This window comes from Ictidomys tridecemlineatus, chromosome 1, assembly GCF_052094955.1.
Source record: "Ictidomys tridecemlineatus isolate mIctTri1 chromosome 1, mIctTri1.hap1, whole genome shotgun sequence".
Classification (NCBI taxonomy): domain Eukaryota; kingdom Metazoa; phylum Chordata; class Mammalia; order Rodentia; family Sciuridae; genus Ictidomys; species Ictidomys tridecemlineatus.
The window spans coordinates 84,526,859-84,538,826 of NC_135477.1; the positions used below are offsets into that span (position 1 = coordinate 84,526,859).

At 39.0% G+C, this 11,968-nt stretch overlaps 1 non-coding gene across 1 annotated transcript; it reads left to right on the top strand.

Moving 5' to 3' along the window:
• The first annotated feature begins 231 nt into the window (after window positions 1-231).
• Window positions 232-308, top strand: Trnaa-ugc (transfer RNA alanine (anticodon UGC)). Its single transcript has one exon. It is a non-coding gene; the product is annotated as a tRNA-Ala (tRNA).
• Window positions 309-11,968: the final 11,660 nt, after the last annotated feature.

The window sequence follows — 11,968 nt, forward strand, 5'->3', positions numbered from 1 at the left end:
TTTAATAACAGGGAATAATAATTGCTGTTTGCTTATCATGGAGAGGAATTTCCCCCCTGTGCATTTATTTTTAGGAGGACGAGATTGTTGTGTAGCACACGGTGATGCTGATAAAGACTTTAATTATGGTGTAAGAGATTTTGGTGGATGAAGGACAAGAATTTGAAGTGATTTTGCTCATATTTTGTTGAGAAAAGAATCTGAAATTCCTGTAATTGTTAAAAATGTAGGGCTGGGGAAATAGCTCAGTTGGTAGAGAGTTTGCCTTGCATGCACAAGGCCCTGGGTTCAAACCCCAGCCCCACACACACACACACACACACACACACACACACACACACACACAGTAGAACCTGCTAGAGTATAAGGTGTTTATATAGATAGCTATAAATCTGTAAAAATGTATGTGGGGGCTGGGGATGTGGCTCAAGCGGTAGCGTGCTCGCCTGGCATGCGTGCAGCCCGGGTTCGATCCTCAGCACCACATACAAACAAAGATGTTGTGTCTGCCGAAAACTAAAAAATAAATATTAAAATTCTAAAAAAAAAAAAAAGAAAATGTTTATGTGTGCAACACAATGTGCAGAGATGAGTGATGAATTAGGTGATAAAAACCAAAAGCCTGTATTTTTGTTACTCTTTTCAGGGAAAAGGTTATATTGTAGACATAAATTAATTCCTGTGCAGGCTTATTTTTCTGGGAAAAAAGAAAGCATGTGCATCTGCATTACCCTATTTTAATAGAATATTTTTTCCATGATTATTTTTTCTTAAAGGACAATGACCAGTTCTATATAGTCATTTAAATGTTAATTGTAAACATCAAAGGGCTGTACCTGATCCACTCCACCAATCACCACAGAGGTGAAAATGTTCAGGTTTTGAATAACTTAATGGCTTTGATAATTATGTTTCGGAGATCAAGAGCTTTATTAGATAAACTCAATTAATATACATGTAAAAATGTACCTGTGCCACTAGACCTGCAATTAATGGAATGGAAACATATTAGGTTCCTGCAAAGATTCATCAGTTTAAACTCTCTGAGATTCCAGGGGTTCTTTGTCATCCATCATGTAGGAAAGTAAATGTGACTCATGTAGCTGCAGACTGTCAAAGTGAGAGAGAGACTTGAGCTCACTAGTCTGATCACATTAACTCATTCATTTCTGCATTGATTCAACAAATGAGGCCACTGTGCGCCAGCCCCCTGCTCTGTGACTGTGTTACAATGAACAGCAAAAGCACACGAACTCCTCTCTCAAAAGCTAGGTGTTGGAAAAGGTGCATTTTTTGAAAAGCTCAGCCTCACTTAGTTTTTCTAGACGTTTTAAAGAGTTATATAACTCAAGGAAACTTCTGGAATAGAAACTTTTGATACTAGGAAAATTAATAAGGTATCAGGTATTCTGTGATAGGACCATAGACTACGTTTCCAGGACACTGGTTTGTATTATGTGCTATTAAAATTAAAAAAAAAAAAGCATTATTGTAGTTATCCTACCTATTCTTTTTCTAGACTTATTTATTGCTCCAGTGAAACCTAATACCTTTCTGGCTCAATTAGTAGCTATATAATGGCTACCAATTCACGAGCAGTAGAACTTAGTCTCTACTTCAAGATCCCATTCTCCTTAGTGGCTGAAAATGTAATCTTGCCAGTTCAAGAGGAAGAGTCCAGTTAGTGACAACCCTGTCATTTGCAGGGCTCCAGCCCCTCTCCTCTTCCTGGAGGTGACATCTAAGGCCACAGATACAGAATTCTCTGGTCCTCTGGCTGGGGGTTGGCACTCTGTGAAATGTATTGGTCCTGTGGTCTTTAAGGGTTACTGGCCTCAACAGCCTCTGGATTTTACTGCTATGTCCGTGTGGCCTACTTGAGTCATTTGGACTGCTATCACAGAATGCCAGACTGGGTACCTTTAAACCACCCACATTTATTGTGCACTGTTCTGGAGGCTGGGAAGTCTAATATCAAGACATGGACAGATAAAATGTGAAAGTTCTATTCCTGGTTCAAACCAGGGCCTTCTTGACACATCTTCATGTGGTAGAAAGGTTGAAGGGATCTCTCTTGGGCCTCTTTTATAAGAGCACTGATACTACTCATGAGGGTTCTACCTTCATGACTTCACTCCCAAAGACCCAGCTCCTGAGACCATCACCTCGGAGAGTAGGACATCAACATATAAATTTTGGGGGCAGGTAGCAGGGATTGAATTCAGGGCACTCAACCACTGAGCCACACCCCCAGCCCTATACTGTATTCTATGTAGAGACAGGTTCTTGCTTAGGTCCTCGCTTTTTCTGAGGCTGACTTTGAACTCACGATCCTCCTGTCTCAGCCTCCTGAGCTGCTAGGATTATAGATGTGCACCACTGTGCCCGGCTAACATATAAATTTTGAGGGAGACACAAACATTCAGCCCATAGTATGAACCCTCCCTTCCCAACTCTGCTCTCTCCTGGTTCCAATCAGGAGAATCCTTTGGAGCTGTGGCTCTTTTCTTGCCCTTTGAGTGGACTTGCCACAGACACCTGAATGGCTCTTTCTGCTTTACCCTCTGGGACAGTTGGTGGCAAACAGCCTCTCAGACAGTGCACTGGGACTTCAAGCAGGGCACCTCTGCTCTGGGACCTCCTCAGTGCCAGGGCCGAGGAGGTATGGGATGGGGGAGGGATCAGCTGTCACAGCAACAGTAGTATGGCTCCTCTCCTTTCTCAACCCTCACTTCTCTCCCAGTAAGATTTTAAATCTCTCTGTCTGCTGAAAAGAAAATTTTTTTTTCCAAACCCTTATTGATGGATAAGCTTTATGTGTAGATTCCTTCAGGGCTTTGGGTCTTGATATTCCAAGTCAAGATTTTGGAACTCAGAAAACCTTTTATGTGTTAAAAGCCCTGGCTTTTGCCTATCAGAGGGCCTTGGTTTTTAAGACCCTTGTCTCTACCACAAGTTTTAAAACTGTTATTTGGAAATGTGGTTGCTTTGTTTCTTCTGTACCTTGCCCTGTCCTCAGCCATAAGACTCAGCCTCAAACTCCAGTTTTTATGGAGGGAAAATGGTGGGTGGTAGGGAAAGAGGTAGCCAGAAGAAGAGTTTACTGAGACCAAAAAAACTCATCAGTATGCTGATCCATAGTGGTGCAGAGGGACAGGGAAGAATGAAGGAACTTTGGATTGTATAAAGGGGAGAGAGGAGACGGGTGGGGCTGTGGGAATGGGAAGGATGATAGAAAGAGACAGACATCATTAGCATATATACATGTATGATTACACTCATGGAGCCATGTACAGCCAGAGGAATGAGAAGTTGTACTCCATTTGTGTACTATATGTCGAAATGCATCCTACTGTAAAATTAATTAATTAATTTTAAAAAATGTTACAAACAATACTATCTCATCGGTAAATGTTACAAAAAATGCTATCTCTACAGTACTTATAATTGGACTACCTGATAGAAGCTCAGGTTTTCTCTATTCAGGGCATGACATACTCCTCAAAATCACTGTGATGTGCCAGTTTCTTTTGCTTACAACTTACTTAGCAAGGCCTTTATTGAGGCCAGTTCTATATTTGACCAAAATTTATGATCTAATTTGCCCTGAAAACTATTTTTATTTCTGCCTTCTAGGCCTCCACAGCGGTTTTTAGATTTGCCAAGTGTGAGATCTCACCCCAAAGCCTTTTTCTTGAAAGTGATTCCTAACATCGAGGAGTAGATGATGTAAGACACTTTTCCAAAATCATTACACAAAACGTAGTATGATATGAGACATGACTTTGCAAGCCACGAAGGGAGGAACACAACTCCAGGATCTGTTAAGTCAACAAAATAACCATTACTAGATGACCGTTGGGGGTCAAGTAGCCTGTTATCCCTACTGTATTTCAAGCCACCGGATGCTGCTCTCAGGTGTCTGTGACTCCACTATATAGGAAAAACAAATAGCAACTCTGGTCTGGATCCCATCTGGCACGTATGTACAAGGTATTTGAAAGTATTTATTGGCTTCCTGAAGGCTTCTCACAGCCCTGGGAGACAAGCTTGTCAAGGGGAATCTCTTGACCCCCAAGGCACTCAGAAAAGAACCCTAGAGGAGCTGTGCCTGAAGGGAGGAGATGGAGTTTTGACTCTTGTTCCGGTGTTAGGGGAGCCCTGGTGCCTAGACAATTTTTTTGTTTTTTTAAATACTGTTAAAGAGAAAGCCTTGCTCACCTCATTGATCTGGGACAAGGTTTTTCTGAAGTCTTGAAGGATAGGACAGGGTCCTTCTCCACTCAGGGATGCAGAATGACAAAGTGCAAATCTGGTTGAGGCCCAAGTTGGCTGTACTTACTGTCTTTCTAGCTGGGAAACAATTTAGGTTGAAGAATGGCCCTGAGTTAAAATCTCATCTCTGCTGTTTTTATAAGGTATGCTTTAAATAATAATAGTTCAACAATATTTTCTAAATATGTAAAATTATCTGCCCATATTAAATACGTTCTTTCAAACTACAGGCTCCTCTTTGTACATTTGTGAGTTTCCTTTCCCAATGAGAATCACTGAATTTGACTTTTTACATTAATCCCAGCGCTCATCTGGAGTTGGAGCATATACTGTACAACATATAGCCTAACCCATCTGAATGTCGTTACCATTCATTATCTTTAAAAGCCTTTATGAGACAGCTCTGTGCTTGGGGCGCTGTCTCGATGGATGCACAGCCTTTGGTTTCTGGCACTTTGCAAGCTAAGATGATTCTGCAATAGCCAGGCGCTGAGGCTTAAAAACTGATATCTGGCATGATCAAGTTGCAGTGAAGGCATTTTCATTGCACACAAGAGGAAGGAAGGGATTCTTGGCATCATATGGAACATAGTGAGTAATGCAGAGGAGTGAGAATTGGGTGTGAAGATGGGTAGTAGTTAGTCTGGAAAAATCTCAAAGGTGGTGATTGGATTACAGGAGCTATTCCAGAGAAGGGAAGGACACAGAATAGGTAGGTCCAGGCAGTTAGGGAGAAGTCCAGATGGGAATGGAATGATCAGATAAAGTATGTGATTTCAAAGATTGGAATCTTTTGATGCTATCAATGAATGGAATATTCTGCATCCATTTTTTGTTTTTGTTTTTTGTCCTGGCTCTGGGCTATGAAGATAGACAAGACAATTCCCTCACTACAGAAGCTACCAACTCAGTATCTGGTGTATGAGGGTACATGTAGCAGAGCATGTTCTGAGTGCTTGGGAGCAAGGTGAAGAATCTGGGGAAGGAGAGGTGGCCTCCTGGAGAGAGCTTCACAGAGGAAGTGACATTCTGCAGATAAGGAAACTCTGAGGCCCAGAGAGGTAAGAGGCATTGTCCTAGAAGCTACAACAGAGGAGGAACAGAGCTGAGTTTAAAGCCAAGCCTTCTACCCCTGGGCTATCTGTCCTTCCGGGACATTCTACTGGTATAGTTATGTCTGCCCAAGGAAGATAAGGAATCTCATGGGGAACAAGGAGCTGCAAAACAGAAAGGGAGACAATTTAGTTTGAAGAACTGGAGCTACTCTGGGGTTTCCTGATGACAAACCTTGAGGCTGGCCTATTATGCAAAAGACTTGCATCCTGGGCAGTCTTAAGATGAGAATGAAGGCCACACAGTGGAGAGTTGAGGGATGGAATCTTTAGGCTGTGATTTGACCTCTGGATCTAGTTATGTCTGAAGCCAGTTCTAACAGTGGAATTTTGCTTCATCTAGTTTGAGTTATGACCTGCTGCCAAGCATTTTAACTGGTGCAACTGAGCAACTGTGGTTGTTTTGACAGTGGCTCTTCCAAGCCTTTTGCAGGAGTTTCCTGAAAGTATATTTTTATCCCTAGTGAGACTATAGATGCAGAGATGGCGAGAAATGATCCATAAGATGCTGAAAGAGATAAAGAGCCGGGAGAATCTGATGAACACCTGGATGGTAGTTGAAAGATGAATTTCTTATCTTTGTAAGGCTCTCAGTTGTACAGTTTCTGGTGAGGTAGTACTGACCAGTGTATGGGAACGCTACAGAAGGATGTCAGACAGTTCCGGGGGGGGGGGGGGCTGAAAACCAATAATTTCTTGTCTTAACTTTCTCTTCTCAATCATGTTTAATTTGAGTGGCTCTGTCATAGAATGAGGAAAATCTTGGAATTCTCCAAGAAGCAATCATTTATGGTTTGTGAAGACTTTCTGGCTACCAGAGGTAGCCTAAAACCATTCTTCTGGTATGATGCACTCTAGGGAAACTCAAAAAGACCATGTCCCCAGAGCAGTGGAAAATACTCACCTTGTGGTTTTAAGGTTCAGTGTTCAAATTAGTTGGGAGTTAGGATGACTTGAATGTTCTTCATGTAATTAGAGAAGAGAAAAGTTCTCAGTTTAATTCCCTTCATTTAGAATGTTATTATTAAATTAGCCATGACCCAAAGGGCCTAGCCTGAGATAGTATTGAAAATATAGGCAACAAAAGGAAACAAGAAAATCTGAAATTGACAGTAGTTAACCTAATACACCAATATTAGGATCCTAGCCAAAGAGATTCACAGCTCAATGGGTCTCCTTACCTTTCCTCGGTACACAGATATAATCTGATTTCCCAGTTTCACAATGAAAAATCCAGTGTAATATCAGAATCGCCGTTATGTGTATAGAGAAGCTGGAATGTAGCTGTGGATAAGCTGGCTGCCCAGCTGACAACTGGCAAGGTGACCCAGAGTGACTCTTGAGCCACAGGTTTGGTTTGGAATAGTTAGAAATGCCATTTGGAAGAACACTGATTTGAAGATAACCTCACTGGATGTCATGGGAGGAAAAACGGACTCTTATTCTTTCTGAAAGACCTGAGATGCTTTGTTTGTTTAGTATCACAGATGCTTTGGTAGTCTTATTATCTCATTTCTAGAGTGATCCAACAGCTGAGGGTGAGTAAGCGGAACAGGATGCCATTTCCCTAGAAAAGCATTCTTTATGCCTTGGAGAGGTGAGCTTTTGGGACAGGACAGCCTAGAACCATGTTCTTAAGACCAGAATCCTGATCAGCGGGAGAAAGAAGTCACCCAGTTTCTAAGTCAGGGAGTTTCCCTTGTTTAGTCTGAGAAAGCTCAACTTCCGGTTGTTCCAGTATGCTAATGACACAGGAGCAGAAGAGTCAATAATTCCAGTACCAGTGAGATTCTTTGGAACTGAGTAGAAAATTCCATTATATTGACTAGCTCTTGAGGAATAGCTCCTGGACAATTGTTAGCTTGGCACTATCTTTTGGTGGTGCTTATCACAGCAACTCATATTATTTATTATGTTGAGTTGCATGAAAGTGCAGATAGTCAGAATTTTCCCTTAAAGTAGAGAAATGACAGGTTCATATAGTTCAACCTGATAGCTGAACAAAACCCAGTGCTAGTGTGAGGTAAATGGGCGTATATGTGAGGTATAATGATCTATAGTTTGCTTATTAATTTCACTTCCTGTTGAGCTTTCTGAGGCAAGCCAAAGTGAAACAGGATATCTGCTTCCTTTTGACTTCTTGGGAGTGGTGGCAGCTATGGTCTCCCTCACTCCATGGTCTCAGTTATGGTCTCCCTCTCTCCATGGTCTCAGTTAAGGTCTCTGGTTAGCCGGCCTTAGGTTCCCAGACTATGCCTTTATAGCATGTCACTACTGTTGACTTGGAGAACTTTAACTTCCTGTTTTTGAAGATACCTGATTTTTTCCTTTTCTGGGGGGTGGGGGAGGATTTCTATTCAAAATTTTTGCTTAGCGCCACCAAAAAGTCTAATGTGGCTTAATTTTTGCTTTTTAAACAGATATTTTCTGGATAGAAACTCATATTAGTTATTACTTACCTGCAGCCTGTTGACTCAGCTCTCACATCTGTGTCTCTAAGATAAACTTTATATAGAGCTCCTCCCCCCATTTAAAAAATTTCTACTTTTAAATTAAAGTTTGTATGTAACAGAGTTGGGATTACAAATCACGTAGACAATTGTCTAGCCATATTGAAAAAAATAAAACAAAACCATATGAAAGGGAGAGGGAGATTTTTACCAGTGTCCAAGTGGATTGAAGAGTTAACTATGAAAATTATAATTTAGAAACTTTAAGGGGAAAAAAGTGGGAGACCAAAATTTTAAGATATTGGAACAGGATGAATTTCTTACAGAAAATTTGTAAGAAATATATTATAAAGAAAATACTTTGTACATTTGGCCATATTAAAGTTAGTAAACTTCTGCACATGACAAAGCACTGTAAATGAGCTAAAAATAAATATCAATGGGAATTTTATTTCAATTTCTAAAATTCAACAAACAACAGGTATCCAGAATATTTGATATTATTTAATATTAAAATATATAAAAATAATTTTACACCACAATAATTTTTTTTTAAAAGGAAAAAGATTAAAGGAGGCTATTCAAGGGAGAGGAAAGGCAAATGGCCAACAACCAGTGTAAAGGTTCTCAAACTCATGAATAATTGGGGTGGGGAGATGCAAATTAAAGCAGCAGTGAGATGCTATTTCACATCCACCTGAGACAAACTTCAAAAGGCCTGCTAGTATCAACTGTTGTGAATCCATCTAGGAAAACAGAAATTATATTCATTGTTGGTAGGGCAGAGTTTGTACTATTACTTTGCAAAGCAAATTGCAAATAAGTACATTGCCAGAAAAATATAATCCCTGGTGTTTCGTAATACTCTTTAGCTATTATTCCCATTTTGACATCCTGAAATAAAGATGTGACTTAACAGTCAGTGACTTCCAAGGGTCAATATAATATTGCATCTTGAAGTTGTGGTTTTCATCCTTGGCTACAATTAGAATCATCTGTGTTACTTTGAAAATCAGATGCCTAAGGGTTGGGGATATAGTTTAGTGGAACAGTGCTTGCCTAGCATACATGAGATCCTAGGTTCTATCCCCAGTATAATTGAAAAAAAAAAATCAGATGCCTTGTCCTGCTCTTGAGATTCTACTAAATTGATTGGCATAGAAGACTATGCATCTGTGTCATAGATCTTACTGGAAGGAAAAATAATGTACCATCATAGCAAGCGAAGGCCAGCTAAGAGTAGCTCTGATTAAAGTTACGGAAGATCGGCTTCCAGCTTTTAGGGAAACTGCATTGGAGCTTGAAAAAAGAACATTTGGGTAGCCAGGCATGGTGGCGCAACCTGTAATCCCAGTGGCTTGGAAGGCTGAGACAGGAGGGTTGCAAGTTCAAGGCCAGCTTCAGTAACTTAGCAAGGCCCTAATTTAGGGCAACTTAGTGAGACCCTATCTATAAATAAAAAATAAAAAGAACTGGGGATATGGCTCAGTGGTTAAGTACCCCTGGGTTCAATTCCTGGGTCTGAAAACAAAACAAAAAACCAAAATAAAAAAGACAGAACATTTGGGTTGAAATTAAAAGATTTATCCTTGCTCTAACAATTTCTAGTTTTCTGATTTTAAGCAGTTAATTTAGGCCCTCCCAGCCATGATGTCATCCTTTGTAAAATAACAACATACCTACATCACAAGGTTGTTCTGAGAACTGAACAAGGTCATGACTTTTGAATGTCTACCACATTTCATGACACATTGTAGACACCTATAAGTGGAGGTTTTATTCAAATACAATTAATTTAAGTTGAACCAGGATTTCTTGAGCTAGGAAGAAATTAAGTATGAGTAAATTCTTGGTGTTTAGTTCCTCTAGCCCATTTACATGGCAAAAATAGAAGCAACAAAAATATAAAGGTCAGTCTACTTTTTTTTTTTAACTTCTGTTATTTATAAAATAATTAAAGGGATTGGGTGGACAGAACTTATACTAACAAATTTAAGTTCATGATTCCAAAACATTTCTAACTTCATCCAGCTACACTGATAGAAAAAAAGGATGAGTTTTCCCTCTAGCTAGTAATCACAAATGACAATGTGAAATATGGACAAATTCACGATTGTACCAACATGGCCTTTATTTCCTGTTTGGGTTGTTAAATTGTGTGCTTTACATTGCATTAAAGTTAATTTCTATATGTATCATAATGGTTTCCTGTGTTTGCTGAAAAGATACGTAACAGGGCAGCCTTTTTCCACTATGAGAAAAATATTTTCCAGCTGCATTGCATTTCTGGAAATGGAATCAACCGTAACCACTGGCACCAAATATTTAGCAGTCTGGATGCTAGTGGAGAGAAGAAGGGAGGAGTTTGCACTGCTCCCAAATCGCCTTTGCCACAGGGAGGATATTATAATGTGATATTTCTGCACTCTGAATAGTAGAGCTTGAGGGGAAGCCAATATCACCAGTGCTTAGCATCAGACCGCAACCTGGAATTATCATGCACACCAGCATTTTTATCTTGGATGGGTAGGGGAGGCTCTTTTTCAAGCACAGCATTGCTTGATTATCTGCTGGTGTGGATAACCCACTTTATGGATTTTTCACAGTAATTTTTAGCCAAGCCCAGATCTTTTTCTCCCAACTGCCTAGCCATCCACTATGGTTCTTTAAACTGTCTGCTCCAATCATCTAGGGTGTGCCAAGGAAACCAAGTTTAATGCTAGCATCTATTAAACGCCTAATACGTGCCCAACTTTTTATTAGGTAAAATCTTTATAGGACTTTGCAATATAAGTCATATCATCTTATTTTCCAGAGGAGGGAATAAAGTTTAGAGAGCTGAAGATAGATGTCTTGAACACATGTTTTGAAGCAGAATAAGATGACTTCCTAGGTTAATCACAGCCTTTGATAACTTATGCCATAGAAAATTCCTGTGAGAGGAATCTGAAGCGATTTTTATCAACGTGGCATGGCAAATTTGAAACTAGTTTCTTTTTATACAAAAATAGTTAAATGTCATTTAACAGTTGAGAGGACCACCAAGTAAATAAAATTCAAGCTGTGTAACATTTATGATTGTTATTTAGGTTTTAAAAATAAGATCACTTGGAACAAAGATGGCTAAAGTATATTTATAACCAGATATTATTCTTGTAGGGCAGATTATAAATATAGTTTATAATAAAATTGTTTTTTGAAAAATATTTTGCTCAGTGTAAAGCAATTTTCATGTTCTTTCCAAGTTACTCTTTTGTTATTATCTCTGTTTAGAACCTGTTTACCTTTATTCCTTGTTCTACTGTATATCACTGTTTCCATAGCAACAAGCAGAATGGGAAGAGGGTAGCCACTGGCTCTTGAGATAATGGAAATGCAATGGAAAGTTCCACCTTCAATAACAATATGCAAATCACTTTAGCATATGATAAACAACAAAGAAAGTGATGCTTTTTTGGGAGACAGCTTATTTGGTTTTTGGAATGTGCTCATTTTTCTGACAACTTCTCTATCTTGTGCGATCTTTCTTTTTTTTTTTTTTCTGAGACCAAAATAAAATCATTAAAAAACAAAAATTCAACCTGACATTGCATGTGACTCAATGACAGATGTAGTGATTTGTGCTTCCAGAGATAGTTCTTGAGCAGAACATTTTAAAGACTTTTAATTGTGAAATGAATTTGACTCTAGATTAAGTAAACTATAGTTGCCAGGATATAACTCAAGAGTTGAGATTTTCCCCTGAAATAAAAATTTTCCCAGCTTTTTTCTTTTTCTTCTCTATCAGGGACCTCTTGTTGTTTTCCTTATGTCTTACTAAAATATTTTTAACATACTCAACTATTTAACAGTATTTTATATTGGCCTATATGGTCTTAACTCAAGGAAAAGGTATGATATTCTTATAGAATATTAGGAAAAACTTTTTTTGGATGTACATTGCTACCTTTAGGTACTTTCAAAATTGAATTCCCCAAAAAGGAAATCATTGGTAAAATATGATGTTTTGAGATGGTCAAGAGAATATAATGAACAACATATTTACTATATATGTTTTTAAAATGTTAGGCTGGTTTGAAGTATAAATTCGTTGTACAACACAAATCATGCTGTAAACAATTTATTATCTTG